Source organism: Macaca fascicularis, chromosome X (genome assembly GCF_037993035.2).
Source record: "Macaca fascicularis isolate 582-1 chromosome X, T2T-MFA8v1.1".
NCBI lineage: Eukaryota > Metazoa > Chordata > Mammalia > Primates > Cercopithecidae > Macaca > Macaca fascicularis.
Genome location: NC_088395.1, coordinates 39,940,404 through 39,965,686, shown reverse-complemented (window position 1 = coordinate 39,965,686; position 25,283 = coordinate 39,940,404). Strand labels below are relative to the sequence as shown.

Below are 25,283 nucleotides of genomic sequence, written 5' to 3'. Positions count from 1 at the left end.
CTGCCTCAGCCTCCCGAGTAGCTGGGATTGCAGGTGCTTGCCATTGTGCCCAGCTAACTTTTTGTATTTTTAGTAGAGACGGGGTTTCACCATGTTGTCCAGGCTGGTCTCGAACTCCTGACTTCGTGATTCGCCCGCCTTGGCCTCCCAAAGTGCTGGGATTATAGCGTGAGCCACCGTGCCCGGCATCTTTCTGTTTTTTATTTTGAAAATTGGGGTAAAACATACATAACACAAAACTGATGGTCTTAACCATCTTTGGGTGTACATTTCAGTGACTTTACGTCTGTTGACAATGTTTTGTAGCTATCACCACTATCTATTTCCAGAACTTTTCCATATCTCAAACAGAAACTCTATACCTATTAAACAAAAATTCCTCGTTCTCCCTTGCCCCAATCCCTGGTAACCTCTATTCTACTTTCTGTCTGTGAATTTGTTTATTTTCGGGTTCCAAGTCCTTTTACAGTTTTCCTGACAGATGTCTGTATGAGTTCTGCCTGAATACCTTCAGTGACAGAGGGCTCAGTCCTTCGGCAGACATCCCATTCCAGTATCAAAATCATGTGGTTAAAAAGGTTTTTTAAAAAAATAATTTCTGCTCCAATCAACTCCCATCAGGTCCATCTACTGACCTTAGTGCCCTCTGGATAGAAGACGTGGAGAAGAAGTTGACTTCCCTACCCACAAGATAGCTTGTGAGGGAAAACCCAGGCTTTCCTTTTTTAGACAAAACCGAGGGCCTCCAGGACCTAGCTTGGGAAAGACAATCTCTTAGCAGGGTGAAAAGTGAACAGTTCCGACCTTGTCCCCCCCCCCAGAGTCCCTTGTGCCCCCCCCCCAGAGTCCCTTCCCGTAGGGGACCCTCATTTTCAGCTCCTCTGATACTACAACGCTGGGTCCCCTGCATGGACGCACTCTTCCCTCATTGGCTCCTCCTTGCTCAGCTGAGACCACTAAATAGGGAAGGAGGGAGAGGACAAAAGGGAAATCGACACAGAATACAAAAAACATAAAAGCACCCTGGCTTACAAAGCACAGGGGTCACACCCAGCCCCACAGAGCCTGCCCAGTACCGTCCGCAGGCTCTTTCTCTCTGCCATCTATATTCTTTCTTTCAGAAAATCCTATTATTAGTCACATGTTGGACCTCCCAGAATGATTCTCTATGTCTCTTATCTTTTCTCTTACATTTTCTGTCTCTTTCTTTATGCTCTATGCTCTTGAAGCGTCTCTTGATTTTTTTTTTTTTTTCTGTCAGGCCTTCAATCGATGTCATTCACTCTGTCTCCATGTTTTTAATTTCCAAGGGCTCTTGCTTTCTTTCTAATTGTTAGCACTGTCTTCTTGTTTTATGGATGCAGTAGCCTCACAAATCTCTCTGAGGGTACTGTGTAAAGCTTTCTTCTTTTTTAAACAGTTCTCCTCTGTGCTTTAAATTATCTCTGTTTCTTCCAGGATCAATTTTTCTGTTGTTCACCTTTGTCTTTCTCTTTTATGTTGCAGGCATTCTTTAGATGAGCAACCATGGTGGCTGCGACTTCCTGCGGAGCAAGAGGAACATGGACCATAAGCGTCATGTGCACGGGGGTGGGGAGCGCTGGTGGGTGAGCTGGGGTCTCCCAAATGATGGATTGTTGGGGAGCTTTCTTTCAAGGCACTAAGAAACACACAGGTGGTTCCAGTTCTTGGAAAATGTGTTCCAGTTCTTCAGAAAAGTGTCTTTCCCATTTTTGTTGTTGCGGTTATCAGGAAGTGTAAGCATAGACTCCAGTGGTTGACTAAGAAACCAAGAAGTGGCCGGGCTCGGTGGCTCACGCCTGTAATCCCAGCACTTTGGGAGGCTGAGGCAGGCAGATCACTTGAGGTCAGGAGTTTGAGACCAACCTGGGCAACATGGTGAAACCCTGTCTCTGCTAAACACACACACACACACACACACACACACAATCAGCCAGGGTGTAGGGTACAGGGTGCATGCCTGTAATCTCAGCTACTTGGGAGGCTGAGGCGGGAAAATCACTTGAACCCGGGAGGTGGAGGTTGCAGTGAGCCTAGATTGAGCAACTGCACCCCAGCCTGGGCGACAGAGTGAGACACCATCACAAAACGAAACCAAACAAGAAACCAAGAAGATTGCTCCTGGCTCTTCTCTGTGTCCCCCTCCTCCAGGCAGATGGAGACGGTGGTAGGGTAACCAGCCAATCCAGCTGAAGGCCCCTGGTTAGTCCAGTTTCCAGCCACACTGCACAGTCCTTCCCTCAGGGACCCCCCAGATCTTAGCCAGGAACCTCTTCCTCATATCTCCCTGACTGGGAAGTTTCTAGCTGTGGCTCTCCCTGCTCTGTTCACCTGTCGCCACCCTTCCTTCTGTTCTCTGTCTTCCAGAAACATGTTGAAATCGCTCATCTGCTGACACCTCCCCTTCCTTACTGTGGCTTTATACTTTTTTTGTTCCTTCACCATCCTATTATAGGGATCTTGGGAGGGAGAAGGGAGATAAATGCATGTGCCCCAAGTATGTAAAACAGATAACATGCACAGTGCATTTTGCACAGTATCTGCTCCACAAATGTCAGCTCCTCTTAAAATGATGACCTGCTATTGTCATGTCCAAGGGTGTGTGGAGGCAGGTGTGGGAGTCAGTGGGTCTGTGAGGTCTCAGTCAGTGCAAGAGGATAGGGAATGGAAGATGCAGGGTGTGGTCTCTTTCAGTGGTTTCTGTGTCCTCCAGCTGTAGTTTCTCCTCTTACAACATTTATTATTTAAAATTGATTTCTAATTGCATTAATAATAAATGAATATATGCCAGCATAAAAAAAATGTAAAACATTGAAGCTATCTCATGCCAACTCCAATCTCTTGCACCCTTCTATCTTAGCTTGGGTCCAGGAAGGAGGCTCTGACATAAGAATATGAGTGCAAGTCATTTATTTGGGTGGTAGCATCAAGATGCACCAATGAGGGGGACAAATAAATGACCAGGGAAAAGGAAGGGAAAGAAAAGGAAGGAAACCCATAAAGGAGGGTGTGTTAGTCCGTTCTCACACTGCTATAAAGAACTGCCCGAGACTGGGTAATTTATAAAGGAAAGAGGTTTAATTGACTCGCAGTTCCACAGGGCTGGGGAGGCCTCAGCAAACCCAATTATGGTGGAAGGGGAAGCAAACATGTCCTTCTTCACATGGTGGCAGGAAGGAGAAGAATGAGAGTGAAGGGTGGGAAAAGCCCCTTATGAAACCATCAGATCTTGTGAGAACTCACTCACTATCATGAGAACAGCATGAGGGTAACTGCCCCCACGATTTAATTACTTCCCACTGGGTCCCTCCCATGACATGTGTGGATTATGGGAACTACCATTCCAGAAGAGATTTGGGTGGGGACATAGCCAAGCCATATCAGAGGGTTATCAGGCAAGTTATTACTGTGGCCAGGTGGAGCCCGGTCTAGCTGGGACTTGTGGAAGTCAGCAGAAAGCTGACCCACCCAAGGAGCATGGAGCCAGGGCATTTAGCCACCATGCGTGCTTTCCTGTTGGGCTCATTGATGGGGATCTTTGCCATGGCTCCTGAGCCCACAGCTTGTATGGTTCAATTCACCCCAGACATTCCTCTTAGAGGTGAGAGGGTGCCAGTGGAGATCACTGATTGGGAAAAACACGTTATTTATTGTATCTGTAATACATATATGTATTTATAAATATATTTGTCCAGATAAAGATCTGGAAAGATATTGTAGAAGGCAGAATTCCAAAAAATGGTCCCTCAAGATTCCACACCCTAATCCCCAGAACCTGTGAATGTGATGAGATTTCACTCCTGTGACTGTGTTATATTCAGTGGCATGATTATACAGATGGGCCTGATCTAATCACAGGAGCCCTTCAAAAGCAGAGAATATTCTCTGGCTGGTAGCAGAACAGGAAGATTGGTTGGGAGCAGTGGCTCAGGCCTGGGATCCTGGAACTTTTGTGGAGGCCGAGGTGAGAGGATCACTTGAGCCTGGGAGTTGAGACCAGCCTGGACAACATAGTGAGACCCTGTCTTAAAAAACAAAAACAGGCCGGGCGCGGTGGCTCAAGCCTGTAATCCCAGCACTTTGGGAGGCCGAGGCGGGTGGATCATGAGGTCAGGAGATCGAGACCATCCTGGCTAACATGGTGAAACCCCGTCTCTACTAAAAATACAAAAAACTAACCGGGCGTGGTGGCGGGCGCCTGTAGTCCCAGCTACTCGGAGGCTGAGGCAGGAGAATGGCGTGAACCCGGGAGGCGGAGCTTGCAGTGAGCCGAGATCGCACCACTGCACTCCAGCCTGGGTGACACAGCGAGACTCCGTCTCAAAAAAAAACAAAAACAAAAACAAAAACAAAACATGCAAACAAGAAACCAGAAAGGCAGAAGGAGAAGTCAGAGAGATTTGGAGCATTAGGACTAGAAGTGCTGGTCCTGGCTTGAAGATGTGCAAGAACCTGAGAGTGGCCTCTAAAAGCAGAGAGCAGTCCTTGGTCGGCAGCCAGCAGGGAAATGAGGACTCCCATCCTGCAGCCATGAGGAGCTGAATTCTGGCAATAGCCTGAATGTGTCTGGCAGTGGGGTTTCCCCCGGCCTCTCCAGATGAAAGCCCAGCTTGGCTGATACCTTGACTTTGGCCTTCTGAGACCCATTGCAGAAAACCACCCAGACTTCTGACCTACAGGACTGGTAATAAATAGGTGGTGCTTTTTTTTTTTTTTTTTTTTTTTGGACGGAGTCTCGCTCTGTCGCCCAGGCTGGAGTGCAGTGGCGAGATCTCGGCTCACTGCAAGCTCTGCCTCCCAGGTTCACGCCATTCTCCTGCCTCAGCCTCCCGAGTAGCTGGGACTACAGGCGCCTGCCACAACGTCTGGCTAATTTTTTTGTATTTTTAGTAGAGATGGGGTTTCACTGTGTTAGCCAAGATGGTCTCGATCTCCTGACCTCGTGATCCGCCCACCTTGGCCTCCCAAAGTGCTGGGATTACAGGTGTGAGCCACCCCACCCAGCAATAGGTGGTGTTTTAAGCACTAAGTTTGTAGTAATTTGTTATACAGCAGCAGACAGAAAGATACCTATACACTAAAGTGTTGATGGTGGGGATACCTGGGAGGTGACAGTGAGATATTTTTATTTTAATATTTTTGATGGTCTATATTTGCTAATGTTCTAGAACAGTGTGCTTGTTCTTCTGTTATATTAAAAGGATCTTTTTTTTTTTTTTTTTTTTTTTTTTTTGAGATAGAGTCTTACTGTGTCCCCCAGGCTGGAGGGCAGTGGTACCATCTTGGCTCACTGCAACCTCCGCATCCTGAGTTCAAGTGATGCTCATGCCTCAGCCTCCCGAGTAACTGGGATTATAGGCCCCCGCCACCAAACCCGGCTAATTTTTGTATTTTTAGTAGAGATGGGGATTCACTATGTTGGCCAGGCTGGTCTCGAACTCCTGACCTCAGATTATCCCTGGGCCTTGGCTTCCCAAAGTGCTGGGATTACAGGCGTGAACCACCATGCCAGGCCTTTTTTTTCAGACAGCTTCCCACTCTGTCACCCAGGCTGGAATGCAGTGACGTGGTCACAGCTCACTGCAGCCTCGAATGCCCAGGCTCAAGCGATTCTCCCACCTCAGCCTCCTGAATAGCTGGGAACACAGGCTTGTATATTCATCTGGCTAATTTTTAATTTTTTTGTAGAGATAAAGGTTTTGTTATGTTGCTTAGGGTGGTCTGGAATTCCTGGGTTCAAGCGATCCTCCTGCCTCAGCCTCTCAAAGTGCTGGAATTACAGGCATGAGCCACTGTGCCTGGCCTGAAAGCGAGATTTTTTTTTTTTTTTTTTTTTTTTTTTTGAGATGGTGTCTTGCACTGTCGCCCAGGCTGGAGTGCAGTGGTGCAATCTCAGCTCACTGCAAACTCTGCCTCTTGGGTTCATGCCATTCTCCTGTCTCAGCCTCCCAAGTAGTTGGGACTGCAGGCGCCCGCCACCACGCCCGGCTAATTTTTTTTTGTATTTTTAGTAGAGACAGGGTTTCACCGTGTTAGCCAGGATGGTCTCGATCTCCTGACCTTGTGATCTGCCCACCTCCCAAAGTGGTGGGATTACAGGCGTGAGCCATGGTGCCCGGCCTGAAAAGGAGATTTTAAAAAAATCTTTCAGAAAACTGGGTGGAAAGCACTCCCTTTCATCTTCTCCCTTTCTCCTGAACCTACCACAGGTTCTTCTTTACCTCTTCCATGATATTTGCTGTATCTTGTACCACATATATTATTATTAACATAATATTTTTTATAATCACCTTTTTCTCTTAAAAAGGAAGAACCCTAAATACTTGAGCCTCCTCCTGAGCAATAATATTCATGAAGTTATGCGTTTGCTGTTCCATTTGTTTCTCCTAGCACATCAAAATACATAATTATAATTATTAAAAAATACAAGTTCGCTGGGAGTGGTGACTCATGCCTATAATCCCAACACTTTGGGAGGCCATGGCGGGTGGATCAGTTGAGGTCAGGAGTTCGAGACCAGCCTGGCCAACATGGTGAAAACCTGTCTCTACTAAACATACAAAAATTAGATGGGCGTGGTGGTGCACACCTGTGATCCCAGCTACTCGGGAGGCTGAGGCACGAGAATTGCTTGAACTCGGAGGCGGAGATTGCAGTGAGCCGAGATTGCAGCACTGCCTTCCAGCCTGGGCGACAGAGCCAGACTCCATCTCAAAAAAAAAAAAAAAAAAAAAGGTCTATCCCAGCAAGGTCGCCCCACACACAAACATATATATATATATATCTATATATACATATACACACACACACACACACAAAAATACATAGACACGCATGGGTCCGTGTACCTCCATTGGTATACAAAACAGGCTCTGGGAATGGCTGATCTCATATAATCCTTTTGATGCTTTGGTTTCAGTTGAAAACAAAAGCCTGGGAAGGAGGGTTGGCTCGTGGGTGCCTGAGAACATCAGATGCAGCCCTGCCCATAAAGCCCAAAGGCAGGGGAACACGGAGGCCTGGCTCCTGTCTAGGGCTGTGGAGGGGAAAGGACCCTACAACAGGAGGAGGTAAAGCCCAGATTCGTGTTTCTGTAAACTGCCCTGCCCATGGGTGGTGGCAGAGCTGGGGTTCGGCCCAGCCCATCTGATTCCTCAGCTGGGGTTCATGCCATTTTGCCTCCCAAGGAAAAGACCAGAAGGAACTGGGCATGAACTCAAAGACCAGGGGATGAAACAGGTGTGTGTGTGTGTGTGTGTGTGTGTGTTTATGGGTGTGTGTGTGTTTTACCTGAAGGAAGGAGGAAGCAGTGGGGAAAAAAAAGTCAGAAATTTGGGTTTTCATATTCCTGGGCCTCATGGGAAATTCATACCAGAGCTTTCCTGGTTAAAGTACCCACCAAATGGCCGGTTACTTTATCTTTGAAATGAGAATACTGAAGGTAGGTTTTGTAGAATGCTGGTAGTGAAGTTAAAAATACTTCTTGCTAAAATCATATTTATGACTACATTCATGGTTCAGAGTATCTGGATATGGAGAATGACTGGTCACTGAGGTCCTCCCTTTTGTCCTCACCCCTTACAGTCTGTTCTGGAAACAACAGCCAGAGGGATCCCCTGAAACCCGAGTCAGATCCTGTCCCTTTTGGCACAGAATCCTCCAGAGCCTTCCTGTGTTATATGAGTGAAAGTCAAGGGTGTTAGGAAGGCCCTGGCTGGTCTGGTTCCTACCCCCCTCCCTTCTCTGAGCTGAAGGCCACTCACCTCCCCTCCCTTCCTCCCTTTCAGCCACATGGGCTGCTTTGCCATTCCTGGAATACACTGAGCTCACTCCTCCCTCAGGGCCTTTGCACCGGCTATTCCCTCTGCTGTTATGTGGTTCCCTGGCCTGCTCTTCTGTATTGTCTGCAGGGCTCCCTCCTGCACTGCTCAAGGTCTTCGTTGAAGTGTCAGTTTCTCAGTAAGTCAGTCCCTGGTTATTCTTTTGAAAACTGCAACCTTTCCCCAAACCCCCAGCTCCTATATTCCCTGTCTCCTTTTCTCCTTCCCATTCACCACCTTAAAACTACATGTTTGGCTTATTTATTTGTTTGCTACCTTTCTTTCCCACAAAAATGTAAGCTCTTGACTGCAGGGATTTAAAAAAAAATCTGTTTTGTTTACCACAGTTTCCCAGGGCCCACAACAGCGAGTGACATATAGCAAGTGCTGGGTGATTATTCGTTGCATAACGAATGACTGAGCCAGCGAATGACGGGTTGGAAGGATTAAATGAGACCATGCGTGCGAGGCACGGAGTGGGGGCACAGTGGCCTGATTTTCTGAGGGTATGGCCTCGGGCTCTTGCCTGCCTTGGCCCATGGATCCCGTTTCTCTCCCAGGACTCCTTGTGGTTTGAACGCCAGTGGCCACGCTGACAGAGCAGCCCTCAGTTGGCCAGGCTTTTGCTGGATTTTCAATAAGTGATTTCCCTCCATGGACAGAGCAAGAATCATTTAAAATCATTCATGAGAAACTCATGGCTGTGATTTCTGCAGGCGGCTCTGCAGGCCACGAGAGCCTGCGAGGGTTTGTGGGGTGAGCAAGGGGAGGTGACAAACGGGGAGCGAAAAACATTTAGCTCTCTTCTCTGTGACCTGCCGCCTCCTCTTTTTTTCCTGAGACTTGGGTCATAAGAGCTGTTTGGGACAGGAAAAAGCTGCTAGGGTGAATGTCAAGGCACAGCCATGCTCCGATCTGACGCATCTCGGACTTTAGCCCCCACAGTAGGGGATGTGGTTGTGGCGGACCCAGCTCCCCACTGCCCTGCTCTGTCTTCCCAGGCTGGGAAGCTGCTCCCTTAAGGCTCAGCCTGGAGCTTGGTTGCCTTGGTTCCCTAGCTACATGGTTGTGGGGTGGCCCCTAGGGTTCATCTCTGTAGCCCCATGTACCCCGCAGCCCTCGCTAGTGGTTCAACCTGTGGGATTGGAATTTTGCCAGGGAGCATCTCTGCTCCTCCTGGTGGCTTGCCTTGACCTGCTTTTTGTAGCAGACACTTTTGGTGCCCCACCCGCCTGCCTGTAGCCTGGCCTCTGCGCTCAAACACCCATGCCTCTGCCTGAGGGAGTTTTGCTGGCTGTGCACTCTTCCTGCACGCAGGGCAGGCCAGAAATGCAGCCCTGACGGGGGGATCAGCAGATAAATATTCCAGCTGCCTCATCCTTCTGTTGGGGAAACTTTGAGGCGTGTTCTACGCCGTCTCCCAGAGATCCCCGGTAGGATTGAGCCCCAGTTGCCCACAGTAACAGCTGCCTTGATTACATAAGCTTTCTTGGCTTCCTTCCCTTCCCTGCTGGCTTCCTCGCTTCCTTTCCTGGGATCATTCTGATTGGGGTGGAATAGCGATGGTTGCAAATTCTTTGTCATCCCCCGCTACTAAGAGGTCGGGTGTTGTTATGGATTGAATTGTGTCCCGCAAAAAGATATGTTGAGATCTCAATCCCCAGTACCTGTAAATGTGACTTCGTTTGGAAACAGGCTCTTTGCAGATGTAATCGAGTTAAGATGAGGTCATACTGGATTAGGGCGAGCAGCCCTGAATCTAAGGACGAATGTACTTATTAGAAGAGGAAATGTGGGCACAGAGACACACAAACACAAAGAGAGAAGAAGGCCATGCAAAAAGGCAGACACAGATGCAGAGACACACCACGTGACTGCAGAGGTGGTGACGGGGTGATGCTACTGAAACCGAGGAATGCGAAGGATTGCTGGCAACCACAGAAGCCAGGAAAGAAGCCTGGGACAGATTCTTCCTCAGAGCCCCCACGGAGGAACCAACCCTGTTGACCTCTTGGATTCAGACTTCTGGCCTTTAGAACTGTGCGAGAATGAATTTCTATTGTTTAAAGTCACTCAGTATTGGCCGCGCGTGGTGGCTCATGCCTGTAATCCCAGCACTTTGTGAGGCTAAGGTGGGTGGATCACTTGAGGTCAGGAGTTCGAGACCAGCCTGGCCAACATGGTGAAACCCCGTCTCTACTAAAAATACAAAAACTAGCCAGGCGTGATGGCAGGCGCCTATAATCCCAGCTACTTGGGAGGCTGAGGCAAGAGAATCGTTTGAACCCGGGAGGTGGAAGTTGCAGTGAGCCGAGATCGTACCACTACACTCCAGCCTGTACGACAGAGCAAGACACAATCAAAAAAAAAAAAAAAAAAAAAAGGCCACTCAGTCTGTGTGGCACTTTACTAAGGCAGCCCTAGTAAACTAACAAAGTGTCTTTCTCCATTCCCTTGAACCTGGGCTGGGCTTGGGATGGTTTTGAGCAATAGCATGTGGCAACATAATGCTGTGCTGGTTCTGGGCCTAGACCTTGAGAGGCATGGTGGCTTTCACTTCATCTGCCTTGCAACCCAGTCGCTGTGCTGTTGGGGGAGTCCAGGCAACTGCATGGAGAGGCCTGCATAGCCCCCGTCAAGCTGCCAGGCAACAGCCTGCGCCAACTTGCTAGCTCTTTAGAAAACAAGCCTTCCAGCCCCACTTGAGCTGCCCTAGCTGATGCTCAAGTTGTAAAATTGTAAGCAAAAAATGGCTGTTGTTTGTTTTAAGCCACCAAGTGTTGGGGTGGTTCATTGCCCAGCAATAGATAACTGAAACATGTATGCACTATTTGCACTGGAATCCTTGTCTTAATGTATTCCTCTGGGGGAACACTCCAAAAATCTTATTCTGCTATGGTCTGAATATTTTTGTACCCTCCAAAACTCATGTTGAAACGTAATGGCCAATGCAATAGTGTTGGGATGTGGGTCCTAATGAGACGTGTGTAAGTCATGAGGACTCCATTCTCACGAATGGATTATGTCATTATAAAAAGGGCTTGCAGGAGTAGGTTCCTCTCTTTTCTGCTCTTCCACTCTGTGAAGACACAGAAAGAAAGCCCTCATCAGATGCCAGTGCCTTGATTTTGGACTCTCCAGCCTCCAGAACTGAGAAGTAAATTTTTGTTCATTATAAATTACTCAATGTCAGGTGTTCTGTTAGAGCAACAGAAAGCTAAGATGTCTGCCATGTTCCTTCTTGCAGATTGAGCCCCCCCTTCAAATTCAACCTAGTTCTTCCCACCCTACTTTTTCAGGCCTGATCCCTCTGGACAGCTCTCTGCTCTCAATTGCCCACAAGCTGACACCTGGCTCCCTTGCCTCAACTGGATGTTCCCTGCAGGTCTTTCCCAGAGGTAGGACTGGGACTGTGTGCCAACATGCACACCGTCCCAGGCTGCCCTCCAAGAGCCAGCCTCCATGTATTGGTCAGGGTGGCCCTGGGGGAAGTTGATCTCTGCCCATTCCTGGTTCACAGCCCTACTCCATGTTGGTGGATACCCAGCATGCCTTCCACACCCACAGTCCAGCATTATCTCAGAGCGGCCATTGTGGATTCCTGTCTGTTGCCACATTTAACCCTGTCAGTCACCTCTCCTGAAAACCCCATGAGTTGCATTTCTTGGCTGGCATCTATAATGAGAGAATGTCCTTGTGGGCTTGTGGAGGGCATGGTGACTGACTCTTTGACACTTATCACCCCTCTGCGTGCTCCATCTATTTCTCTTGCTGGGGACTGGGTTGGGAATGTACTTGTGGCTCAACCCTGACCAATGAGTGGGGGTTTACTGGATGGAGGCTTTGGGGAAATAGTGACTCACTCTGAAGAAAGGTCAGAGTCTAGTCTACCCTTTTTCTTTTCTTTTTCTTTTGAGACAGGGTCTTACTCTGTCGCCCAGGCTGGACTGCAGTGGCATGATTTCGGCTCATTGCAACCTCCTGGGCTCAAGCAACCCTCCCACCTCAGCCTCCCGAGTAACTAGGACTACAGGTACACGCCACCATGCCCAGTTATTATTATTATTATTTTTAATAGAGACGGAGGTCTCACTATGTTGCCCAGGCTGGCCTCAAACTCCTAAGCTCAGTCGATCCACCCACCTTGGCCTCCCAATGTGCCGAGATTACAGGCGTGAGTCACCATGCCTGGCTAGCCTACACTTTTCTTCCTCTGGACTTGTGTCTGCCTAGATGTGTCCTCTGGGATGGCTGTGAGCACCTCACAATCATGCTAAGAGAAACCAGTCTTAGCATGAGGCTGACAGGAGGCCAGCTGAGTGCGCAAATGGGGACAACCAGGTCCTTGTTGACATCATTGAGCTGCTCAATGTCCTCTACCTGGAGTCAGCCCACCAATGCACTCCATGTTACTGACATCAATTTCCTTAGTATTTGAGCCAGTACTTTTCCAACTGTGGATCAGAACCAATTAGTGGGCTATGAAATCAATTAAATGGCTCACAATCACCAATGAAAAAATTGAGCTAGAATAGGGAAGAACAGAATAGAAAATATCAGAGTATGTCACATGTAGTAGTGCTTTGTGAAACTTTTGTCTAGTGCATTCAGAGCCAAAGTGGAAACTGTATTCCTTACTGTGGGTCATGGCCAAAGAGTTCTAAAGCCACTGGTTTAAGCCAGTTTGAGTGGAGGTTTTCTGTAACTTGTAGTCAAAAATATCTATGACATCCGTTTTCCCATCCCCCACCCAATGACACAAATTCTTTTCCACCCTAGCCCCTTTCTTCCTGACAGTAACCCTCATTTCTGCCCTAAGTCTTTGTTCACATTCTTCCTCCCACCTGCAGAGCCCTTTGCTTCTCTCTCCTCCCCCATCCATCCTATCCAATCCTTCCAGTTCCAGCTTAGGCTGGCTGGGCCTCTACCTTGATATTTGTAATAGTTTAGAGTGTGTGGCTTTGGAGCCACACTCCCTGGATTCGAATTTCAACTCTGCCACCTCCTAGCTCTGCAATCTTGGACAAGTTAGTGAACCTCTTTGAGCCTCAGCTGCTGCATCTGTAAAATGGGAATAATAACAGTATCTGTCTCAAAGAGTTATGAGGATTTTTTCTTTTTTCTTTTTTTTTTTGGATACAGAGTCTTGCTCTGTTGCCCAGGTTGGAGTGCAGTGATGAAATCTCGGCTCATTGTAACCTCCGTCTCCCTGGTTCAAGTGATTCTTGTGCCTCAGCCTCCCGAGTAGCTGGGATTACAGGTTGTGTGCCACCACGCCTGGTTAATTTTGTATTTTTAGTAGGGACAGGGTTTCACTACATTGCCCAGGCTGGTCTCAAATGCCTGATCTCAAGTGATCTGCCCGCCTCGGCCTCCCAAAGTGCTAGGATTACAGGTGTGAACCACCGCATCCGTCCGAGTTATGAGGATTTGTAAGCACTAAAACAGTGCCCGGCACAGCCAAAGTGCTTTATAAATGTCTGTGCAATAAATTACCGAACTGAAAGTTATCAAAGGGGAGGGAATCCCCAATTGCATGTGTCTGCACCTGAATCAAAGCCACCTCCAGGGCTCTTGCCTCTCCCAAGGATTGTCCTTGGGTGTTGCCGCTCAGCCACTCCTGCTCTTTTGGGGTCTTATTTTCTTTAATTTTTTTTTAAGAGGCAGGATTTTGCTCTGTTGCCCAGGCTGGAGTGCAGTGGCATGATCATAGCTTGCTGCAGCCCCGACCTCCTGCACTCAAGCCATCTCCCCACCTCAGCCTCCTGAATAGTTGGGACTATAGGCATGAGCCACCAAGGCTGGCTAAATTAAAAAAAAATTCTTTGTAGAGACTGAGGGGCTCATTATGTTGTCCAGGCTGGTCTTGAACTCCTGGCCTCAACTGATCCTTCTGCCTCAGACTCCTGAGTAGCTGGGCTCATGGGTGCAAGTCACTGTGCCCGTCTCTTCCAAGGTCCTGAATTTCTCTCTAGGTTCCTGGGTGGCCTTGTCCTCAGTCTTTTCTCCTCCCTTTCCATCCCTCTTCCATTTAGCCACTCTCCCACTGGATGGCCATACCCAACTCCAGCTGCCCACGGCTCAGAGCCACCTCTTCCACCACAGCTTCAGCCCAGGAGTCTCTCTTGCCAACCTGGGTGGGGACCCTCTCAGCCTTCTCAAGCTGATTTGCTGTAGGCCCCATCTTTTAAGCCTCAAGGATTTCTCAAGGGGGATGCAAGAGCACTCGACTGTCAGTTCATTGCTAGGAAGGTGACATGCAGGATCCTTTTTTGCTGCCTAAGGTTTAAGATGTACGGCAATAATATCGGTGATAGTCAGAAAATACTAATGGCACCTCTGAGCAGCCAGCGAGCCTGGCGTGGGGCTGACCCGCTAGCCCTGGCTGCAGGCTGTATACAGAGCCATCTCACTAGAGCCACACAGCATCCTGGCAAAGTGGGTACCATTATCGGTCCTTTACAGATGAAGCAACTAAGGCACAGAGAGGCGGGGAGGGGTCACTTTTGAAAGGCCACACAGCCAGGGAGAGGCTGGGGGTGGGGAGGAAGTTGGGGAGCCTACGAGACAGCTCCGGTTTGACTTTTCCCAGAGCCCTCTAGATCCTCCTGAAAGTGGGGAGCCCACTGTTGCATTCCAGCACCTCCTCACCTGCTCTAAGCCCGGCCTGGGGCTAGCTGGGTGTTGCTCTAGGAATTCTGATTACAGTTGGTCCCTCCAGAGAGGGTCTGTGTTAAGGAATTGAAGGTTTCAAGCAAAGAGAATGTTCAGATTGTTTATGGGAATCTTTGCCATTCAGGCTTATTTCATAGGCCCTGTGCTTGGGCAGCTGTGGAAATATTAGACTCCACCGCAAAACTTGCAGGGCTGTCAATTCAGAAATGGAGAGGTAAAGATGAGAATAAAAACACAGCCCCATCTCCAGTGAATGTCAGAAATCTGATGGGCAACCAGGCACTTGGAATCCTTACAATGCGAATTCAGAATGAAAAAAAAAATACTATATATCTGTGAGAACAGGAGTCTCTTGGTCCCACTTTTAATTGCACCTGGAAAGGGGCTTAATATCTCAGCCAATTTCTCCATCATCTTTTGCAAATCTTGGGCTGCTCAGGTCCCGGGGGGTTTGTGTAATAAAACGGGATGGTTAAAGGGCATGTTTCTGCATTAACGAATCTTTCTTCACTGGCTGGGCCTAAGCATTATGTAAATGTTTACTGTAATTAAGAGATGAAGTTGTCACGGTGCAGTATTTCGGTTGCTGGTTTGGAGTTCCTGCCATGAATAGTCACCCAAAAGGAAAGGCCACAGGAAGAGGCAGAGAGAAGAAAAGGTGGAAACATGTGCATTATATGTGCTTAACTCTGGGAATAATTGCTTGGTTTTAACGTGCTCTTAGCCTGTGATGTAAGTGAGAGCCAGGGCCACATCACAGGAAGGCAGGTCTGGGCTCAGCTGTGTAGACTTGCCTTCCTGTCACTGCTGCAGTGTGGCGGCGACAGTTATATCACTGCCTTGGGCTTAAAGTAGGATTTTTCTTGCTCCATCCCAAAGAAGGGATGATATAAGGAATTTTGGAAACTGCATTTGTTGTATGTGTTTGGATTTTTTTTTTGAGGGGCTTGGTGAAGGATTCCAGCACCTAAAAAAAATGGAGGTGTATTTTTCATACAGTAGAACACATATCTCTTTTAAAAAAATAGCCTTATTGACCAGGCACGGTGACTCACGCCTGTGATCCCAGGACTTTGGGAGGCCAAGGCGGGCACATCACTTGAGGTTAGGAGTTCGAGACCAGCCTGGCCAACATGGCAAAACCTTGTCTCTGCTGAAAATACAAAATTAGCTGGATGTGGTGGCGGGCGCCTGTAGTCCTAGCTACTTGGGAGACTGAGGCAGGATAATCACTTGAACCCGGGAGGTGGAGGTTTCAGTGAGCTGAGATTGCGCCACTGCACTCCAGCCTGGGAGACTGAGTGATACTCTGTCTCGAAAAACAAACCAACAAACAAAAAACCCCCAGCCTTATCTAGGTATACTGGATATACAATAAACTGCACATATTTAAAGTACACAATTGGAGCTGGGCACGGTGGCTCACATCTCTAATCCCAGCACTTTGGGAGGCTGAGGTGGGCAGATGACCTGAGATCAGGAGTTCGAGACCAGCCTGGCTAACATGGTGAAACCCTCTCTACTAAAAGTACAAAAAAATTAGCTGGGCCTGGTGGCACAGATCTGTAATCCCAGCTACTCGGGTGACTGAGGCACCAGAGTCGCTTGAACCTGGGAGGAGGAGGTTGCAGTGAGCCGAGATCGCGCCAGTGCACTCCAGCCTGGGTGACAGAGCGAGGTTCTGTCTCAAAAAAAAAAAAAAGAAAGAAAAGTATACAATTGGATTAACATATGCATACAACCGTGAAATCATCACCATCATCAAAATAATGAACATATTCATCATCCCCAAAGTTTCCTTGTACCCCCTTCTGATCCTTGCTGCCTCTCCCTGTCCCCTATCCCCAAGCAGCCACTGATCGTTTTCTGTCATTTGCATTTTCTAGAATTATATGTGAATGGAATCATGCAGCATGTACTCTGGCTTCTTTTACTGAGTGTAATGACTTTGAGATTCATCCAGGTTGCATGCATTGTGTTCGTTCCCTCTTGTTGCTGAGAAGCATTGCATTGTACGGATATACTACAATTCATTTATCCCTTCATCTGTTGCTGGATATCTGGGTCGTTTCCAAGTTTTGGCTATTACAAATAAAACTGCTATGAACATTTGGGCACCACGTTTATATACATATACTTTCTTTTCTCTTGGGCAAATACCTAGGGGTGGAATGCCTAGGTCATAGGATAGGTGTATGTTTAAGTTGATAAGAAACTGCCAGACTATTTTCCAAAGTGGTTGTACTATTTTGCATTCCTATCAGAAATGTATGGGCGTTCCAGTTGCTCTGCCTGCCTGCCAACTTTTGGTGTTGTCATTCTTTTTGATTTTAGTGATTCCAGCTGGTCTCTGTGTGTATTTTAATTAACATTTCTTTTTAGGTCCTTTAAAACTTTATAAGGCAAGTGAGTGTATACATATGTAAAAATTATCAAGTTGCACATTTGAGATTTCTGCATTTTACTGTGTGTAAATTATTTCTCAATAAAATACCATAAAAATTTTACAGGGAGAAGATTCCCTTGAAATTAAATTACCATCTATTTATAGCTCTCTAAATGGCCTTCCCAACCAAGTCAGGGACAAGCTCTGATAACAGGCTGTTTAAAAAATGCTTGCTAGGATCACCTGAGGTCAGGATTTCAAGACCAGCCTGTCCAACATGGTGAAACCCCGTCTCTACTAAAAATACAAAAATTAGCCAGGCATGGTGGCGTGCGCCTGTAGTCCCAACTACTCAGAAGGCTGAGGCAGGAGAATCTCTTGAATCTGGGAAGCAGAGGTTGTAGTGAGCTGAGATCGTGCCACTGCACTCCAACCTGGGCGACAGAGCGAGACTCTGTCTCAAAACAAAAAGCTTGCTAGCTGGGTGCAGTGGCTCACGCCTGCAGTCTCAGCTACTCAGGAGGCCAAGGAGGGAGGATTGCTTGAGCCCAGGAGTTCAAGACCAGCCTGGGCAGCATAATGAGACCCTGTTTCTACAAACAAACAAACAAACAAACAAACAAACAAACAAAAATTTAGCTGGGTCTGTAGTCCCAGTTACTAAGGAGGCTGAGGCCAGAGAATCGCTTGAGCACAGCAGGCTGAACTTGCAGAGAGCCAGGATTGCACCACTGGACTCCAGCCTGGGTGACAGAGCAAGACCATCTAAAAAAAAAAAAAAAGAATGACTGCCACGAGCTGGTGGCCAGGTGAGGCCTGGTAGGTGCAGTTCGAGTCTGGAGAGGCAAGCCGGGCCACTAGGCTGGTGCCAGCACAGGTGAGTCATTCAGTTTCCTGGATCCTGGAAAATTATGCCTTGGGCATTTTTTTGAGTCTGTTCTTTGAAGTCATAAAGATGAAAGCTTTGCAAGCCATGGCCACTCCCCATCGCAGATGAAGGTGGCAGCCTGCTCTCAGCAGACAGGGGAGGAGGCCACTGCCCTGGAGTGGGGGTGGGGTACCACTTCAGTTCACCTTGTGGAGCCAAGCTCCAGACACTTCTGCCTTTCCCAGGGCCTCAGCGCGAGGATGATCCAGACCTTCTGGCCTTCCCTTGTGCTTTGATCATTTCTGAGTTTGCCTTTCTACCTCTGTGCCTGCCAAAAAATCCACCCCGGCAGCCTAGTCACCTGGATCTGGGCTTCCCACTCTCAGGCTGCACTGGCACCACTCAGGGGCATTTGGAAATGAATGGGTCCTTGGGTTTTTGGTAGTCACAATGTCAGAGGGCCATTCTGGGGTTAGTAGTCAGGGACAGTGTGTGGGGCAGTCCTGTGCCATGAAGGAACGTTCCTCTCCAAATGCTAATGGTGCCCCAAGTTGAGAAACAAGTTAGTTTTAATAGGTAAGAATTAGTTGATTGCTTAAGTGGTAGATATTCCTGTTCTTTCAATATCTCGCATTCATCTTGGGATGTCTGTCAGTTCCTGATCCTTTGGATTTTGTTAGTTGCATCTATACTGTACTGCTGCTGCTGATTAAGAAATACGACTGGAATATCAACAACAGACAAAATACTCAGAGGAATGGAAACCTTCCTGTATTAAGGGTTACACTTATGCCTTACCCCATTTCTAAATTTTCTCGCACTTGAACACAGAGTATTAGAGATGTTTAAAGAATAGCGTTGATTTCAAAAGTAAGAAAATAATTTCCTAGTCTTATTTCATATGAATTTTCTTTGTTTAGAATTCATTTTGCACCTACTCTTTCAAGTAAGCCTAAACTGCTTTGCTGGTCTTGGCACGGGGCTACAGAGGGTGCTGAGTTGGAAGAGTTCTGGTTGGTGTGACCCGTGCAGGTCTGATGACGGTGCAGAGAAGGGAGCTGCAGTTTTCTGACATTAAATATTAACACTGGGTATTAATAATGAAGGCTGACAGTTCCTTTCGCGGTGTTTCAGAGCATGTCTCTCCCCAGTCTGCAAGCCCAGCAGGCCCCCGGTCCTTCCCCTGCCTGAGCAATGTGGCGGGAGCCCCCTTTGCTTTGAGGTCAGGGAAGGTAAGGAAAACAACCCTCTGTTGTCACCCAGAGAGGCAGGATTGCCTGCCCAGGCCACTGCGCACACAGCTCCTAGCTCATTGTCTTCCATGTCGACAGGAAAGCAGCTGGGGGTGGGGTGGGGGGAGGTGGAGGGAAAAGCAGGAGGTGGATGCTGAAGGTGGAATGGACCGTGGGGCTGGGAAGGAAACCACCTCAGCCTCAGAGGTCCAAGGCAAGGCTTCTTGCCTAAAGAGAAGAGGGGCTGGGAGTCCTCCAGGGGGTCGTCACTCCCCGGGAATGCTTCGATACATCCTAACACCTCCCCAGTGTGGCCCCCATTCCCGCTGCGTTATAGCTTTGTAGTTCTAGCTACAAAGCTTTGTAGAGCCTGCAAAGCATCTCCCTCTTCTGGGTCAGGAGGCCTCAGACTGGTTTAGGTGGGTGGCAATGGCCGTGACACACAGACTCTGTCCATGCAGACCTTGGCCAGACAGAATCTGGTTATGCAACCCTGGGCCACATAGCCCCTGGCCGTGCAAGCCCTGGCCTCACACTCCCTGACCTTGCTGACCCTCACCTTGCTCCCTTCCCTGCATGCTCCAGTGTCAGCCCTGCTAGCCGCCAGACCTGCTTAGCCCCGGTGGCCTGTGGACAAAGGAAGGCCAAGGCAACCTTGAACTTCCACTCAGGGAGTTGAGCCAGCGGAAGCCTGTGCTTGGAGCTGAAAAATTAAACAACCAAAGATCTTTCACACAATAAAATGTACAAGGAATCACATGTGACATAGCCCTGTTTTCCACACTCCATTTATGGATGGTTGTGCATTCACTTTGCTTTAATAAAACTGTGTTCTCCTGTATGGACATTTTTTCCTTTTCCTCCCCTCTCCCCAGGGGGTGATGCTGGAGCGTGGGAAAGAAATATAGAAGATAAGAGCAGAGAAATAGATGTGTGTCGGAATCTGCATTTGACTCTGGTGAATTGAAACACAGTCCTTGGAGTTGGTTGGACTTTGCAGACATCTGGGAGAGATCTAGTCCACATTTTTTTTTTTTTTTTTTCCCTCACTCTGTCACCCAGGCTGGAGTACAGTGGCGTGATCTTGGCCCACTGTAACCTTTGCCTTCCGGGCTCAAGCCATCTTCCCACCTCAGCCTCCCTAGTAGCTGGGACTATAGGCGTGTGCCACCACACCCAGGAAATTTTTGAATTTTTTGTAGAGATAGGGTTTTTCGATGTTGCCCAGGCTGGTCTTGAACTCCTGGGCTCAAGCAACCCTCCCACCTCGGCCTCTTAAAGTGCTGGGATTATAGGCATGTGCCACCATGTCTGGCCTCTAGTTCACTTTAAAGGAGGGGCCAGAATTTTAGGTACATGTCTCCACTTGGCGCTAGTACCTTTCTCTGAGGAAAAAGGCTTACATGTGAAAGAAGAAACTCATTCTCTGAGGAATATAGTCATTTTCTCTGAGGAAAAAAGGTCAAATTCAGAAAACCTTCAGGACTTAAGAGCTAGTGGCCCCTTGCCAGGTGGAGCTGAGACTCTGGCCAGGCTCTCTCAGCTGGCTTTTCTTCCCACTCAGTAGCCTCCTCAGCTTCTGTCTGACTTTGCCCTGCGACAGTGCAAGCTGGGTGAAATGAAAGAGGAGGTGGGGCTAGAAGCTTCCATCAGTAGTGGTAATTAATTGGGCTTGTGGTCACCTCACACCTCTCATTTGAGGCCGTATAGGTACCCCACAGACATTAATTAATTAGGATTCCTGTGCCTCCTGTGGGGTTTGAACAGATGTCTGATTCCAGGGGTGCCACCTTCTTGATACCATGGCAGAGTGAGGGTGGTTTGGTTGGACGGTGAGGAATGCGTCATACCACCTGACCTGTCACTGCCAGGGAGGCTGGGGCAAATGGGGATTCACTCATTAGGAACGCTCATGGGAGTTCTCTGGAAAAACAGTTGTTCAGTATTCCCAAGCCAAAGCTTTATTCCCAGAGTCCTCCTCTGTGGAGCACATCCGGGGACTGCTGGTGAGTTTGGGCTCTGAATAGAGATTACTGCCTTCTAGCCTGAACTCTCCCATGCAGCATGACCATGGAGGGTTGAGTCCTTCCTTGGGGTGGAGACCCATGAAGGGGGAAGGAAAAGGTTATTTTCACAAGCTCAAAAGTTAATGAGTAATGGTTTCTGGAATTTCTCCTCTGAGAATATACCCTATACCCTAGTCAGCTCTGGGCTTCTGGCTTCTGAATAATTGTTCTCAGTAATAATATAGAACAGCTTTGTAATAATACAGCCTTCTGTGTGTTCAGGAAAGCAGCAATTTATTCTAGGCAAGACCAAAAAAAAAAAAAAAGTTTGTCTTTATTCATCCTGATACTTGCCCACCCCAGAGATCAAGTAGTGAGGAGGCCAGTTAATAAGCTCAGGCTTTCTGGAGGCCTTTAATGAGTGCCTATGGCATGCCCAGAAGTTGGGGGAGGCACCATGAGGGAGACAGGAAAAAGAAGCCCTAAGGAGTGAGAATATTTCTATGAAGATAAGCCCTAAATTCCTTAGAATGTGCTTTTGAGAAAGATACAACAGCTTGATGTTAGGCATCCATTTCAACCTCTTGTAGATGGCTGAATCACATATTTCCCAGACTCCCTTGCAGCTAGGGTTCCAGGTATAAGGAGGTTCACCTGATCAGATGTTTTGTGTGAAACTGGAGTTTGGACCTCAGTTAAAGAGAGAGAGGATCACACTTTGCTACTATGGGTCATCACAGAGGCCACATGGTTCTCAAGTTGGCGGGGATGGCTTCCAATTGTGTCAGGGCTCCCTGGTGCTGGCAGCTCAGTTCTGTGGGTGTGGCTGTGGGGGACTTTCAGCACCATGTGGGCCTCTTTAGCTCTCCAAATAATCCTGTTAGCCCCTTAATACCCCACAAGGAATCCCTGTCTGTTTCAACTAGCTGGAGTGGATTTTATTCTCTGCAACTGACCCCTGACCCCTAACAGCTCTGCTCATTTAAGCTTTTACTCCCAATGCCTCCAACATCTTCCCCATGGCTCCACCCTACCCTGTCTCCTCCTATGCCATCCTTCTCGTGTAGGTGACTCCTACTTATTCTTCACGATGCAGTTCAGATATTGTCTCCTCCATGGAGCTTTCTCTGATATGTGTAACCTCCCCATCCTTTGTGCCCCATACCGTCCAAAGCTTCCCATCACAGTGCTTCTCACGTTAGATTGTCATCATCTTTTTCTTTGCCTTCCTCTGCCACTAGACTGTGAGCTGCTGGAGGGTAAGAACAATATTTCCTCCTGCTGTCCCTGGTGCCCAGCACAGTTCCTTGCATAGCACAGTAGGTACTCAATAAAAAGTTCTTGTTGAATTAGAAGATATCGTATGGCAAATAGTCAAATGCAAAGTTGTGTGGCTCAAAACTCAATACAGTAAAGGGAGATAGCAATGTTGCTTAGAGCAAATGGCAGCATCACCAAGGAAAAGAAATTGTGGCCCAGAAGCCACCACAGCTCACTTTCTGGGTCTGGTTTCCTCACTTATAAAACGAAGGGTGGGTCTTCTTTAGTGTTCCCTGCTGTGCATTCATCTGAACACTAACTACTTCTTTAAGGCATTACTAGAGAAAAGAAGGTTCCATGAGCAAATGGGTTTGGGAAATGCTGGGTTGAGCAGAGTCGAACAGGTTTCTCTACTACAGGTCTTCTCAGGACCTTTACTACGCTAATGTGTGTTGTGACTCTCCTCAAGGAGGGTAATGGTATGCAGTGTTGTCTCAGTTGTCTTTTGCTTCAACAATGCTGCAAAACAACCACAAATGGTAGGGCCTTCAACAATGCATAGTTAGTGCTCCTGTGTCTGGAGTCACCTGGGGTTTGTGTGGGCAGCTCTACAGCTCTTGATGAGGTATGCTCATGTGGCCGGAGGTCCATCTCAGCTGGTTCTGGTTGGGATGAGTAGGGCAGGTCTGCTCTGTTCCACCTGTCTATCAGCCTCTAGCAGGCCACCTTGGCATGCACTCCTGGTGATGGCAGATGCTCAAGAGAACCTGTCCTAGAGTCCCAGCTCACTGCAAGCCTCTGCTTCCCTCATGCTTGCTTGCATCCTGTTGGTCAAATCATGAGGCAGTGTCAAGGGGTGGAGCAGGTCACCCCGCCCATGACGGGAGTGCATTGCAAAGTTCTTTGGCAAAGGGCGTGGATTCCGGGAGGAGTAAAAAACTGGGGACATCAAGGTGCTCTACCATGAAGTGTTTTCCAAAGTCTCCTGACCAAGGAATGCCTTTGTTCATATGACTGGATCTCACAATACATGCTTCGGGGAACACCAGCCTAGCAATCCTTAAAGTCATTTGCAGTTCTGATTTTCTGATTCTGCGCTCTGAGTAGTTTCAGGAAGGCGCCGATAGCAAACCTGGATCATTCTGATTGGATGGAATTAGACCAGAGGTGGTGGTAGAACTTGAGTCTGACAGTCCATTGTGGGAAGTTCCCTTCAGAAGGGTTTCCTGCCAGCTCGCCCTGTGATGCCCGTCTTCTTCACCTCAACCTACGAGTCTTGCCCGGCCCTTGGTGGGGGTGAGCAGAGCCCTCCCGGAAGCATTACTTCCTGAGAGGCATAGTTCTAGGAACTGTCGGGCTGGACCGGGAAATTCATTTTTCCTGTGTTTTGTTACTCCAGGAAGACTTTTTCTGGAGGCTTGACTTTGGGACAGCCTTTCTTGGCATTGGCATGGTGCCGTTGGCCTTTCCCCTTCTCTCTAGGCTGGGAGCCAGGTACCGGCCATTGAAGACTCAATCAGGGCTTTGGGGGTTGGAGTTACCCTCACTCCCAACATATCTGCATGCCCACAGTGCCCAGCTATCCCCACGCCCCAGGGGTGGATAGCAGCTGTCTGCCTGCCCTGTTCTTTGCCTGCTGGCTGAGCTGAACATCATACCTCCCCTGATGTCACCTAACTGCCAAGTCTGTCTAAATGACAACTGGAATCCCCTGCAGGACAAGAGCTCTGTGACTCAGGTGGCCTCAAGCACCTACCTAGCCCCTCTTTATTTTTCAGACTTGAATCCATCCAGCAGCCCCGCCTGCCTTCCTGCTAGGCGCGGTGGAAATGCTTCCTGTTTATGACTGTGTCTTATGAATCCAGAACTCAGAGAGGTGGGGCTTCCGACCTGACACCAGGGGCTACTTCAGTTTCATCAAAACCCACCCGACCCCCTTGTAAATGCCCTGTGGCTTTGGGAGCGGCGGTGGGTGGGCTCCGGGCTGGGGGAGGTCGGCAGCTTGGGTTCCCTGTGGGACGCATAAATTTGGCCTCGTTAAGAAAACCTGCAGGGATGGTTAGGGTTGAAGGTGATCAGGTTACAAAAGCACTCCAGGCCTTGATGGCTTCACGGGAGGCCTGGGACACACAAAAGGCCCTGCGGCCAGAGGCGAGTGAAGGTGGAGGCTGAGGCAGAGCAAGCCACTCCCACCAGGACCCTAAAGTGGCCCACTCACCCCAGAGGACATCCTTCACATTAAGCAGCTTGGAGAAGAAACACCTTTTTCCCTTTCTGGGTGAGGAACACCTGGAAATTTACTGTTGTGATTTTATCAGAAATAAATGCAGCAAAATTTGTGCATAGAAAAAAATACTAAAAGGAAACACAGGGCTACTTTACCCATAGAAAATCCTTAGCATTCAATTATAGGTAATTCATGTTTCTTTTTTATGGTTTTTTTTTTTTTTTTGATAATTTCCAAATTTTCTACAGTGGCCACATACTATTGTTAAATCTGAAAAAAAAAAGTGACAGAAAAAAGAATAGAGGGAATGTACACTCATGTTTTTGGGAAATAATTGTTCTATAATGCTCTGTACTATATGTTCAATAGAATCTCAGTTTTATAAAACAAAAAGTATATAGAGAAAGGATGAAAGGAAACACATAAAATTGTTGTCAGTGTTCATCTCTAGAAATATCGTTGATTTTCTTTTCTCTTCTCTTCTCTTTTTTCTTTTCTTTTTTTCCTTTTCTTTTCTTTATCACAGAGTCTTGCTCTATCACCCCTGCTGGAGTGTAGCGGTGTGATCTCGGCTCACTGCAACCTCTGCCTCCCAGGTTCAAGCGGTTCTCCTGCATCAACCTCCTGAGAGGCTGGGATTACAGGCACGTGCCACCCTGCCTAGCTAATTTTTTTGTATTTTTAGTAGAGACGGGGTTTCACCATGTTGTCCAGGCTGGTCTCGAACTCCTGAATGCAAGTGATCCACCCACCTTGGCCTCCCAAAGTGCTGGGATTACAGGTGTGAG

The 25,283-nt window shown here is 48.1% G+C and overlaps 1 long non-coding RNA gene across 2 annotated transcripts in view; it reads left to right on the top strand.

The window, feature by feature from the left end:
• Positions 1-16,227, top strand: part of LOC123571038 (uncharacterized) — a 29,977-nt gene extending 13,750 nt beyond the window's left edge. For both annotated transcript variants that reach the window (XR_006695215.2, XR_006695214.2), the window contains exon 3: positions 1,507-16,227. This is a non-coding gene — a long non-coding RNA (uncharacterized lncRNA). The remainder of the gene's footprint in view (positions 1-1,506) is intronic.
• Positions 16,228-25,283: the final 9,056 nt, after the last annotated feature.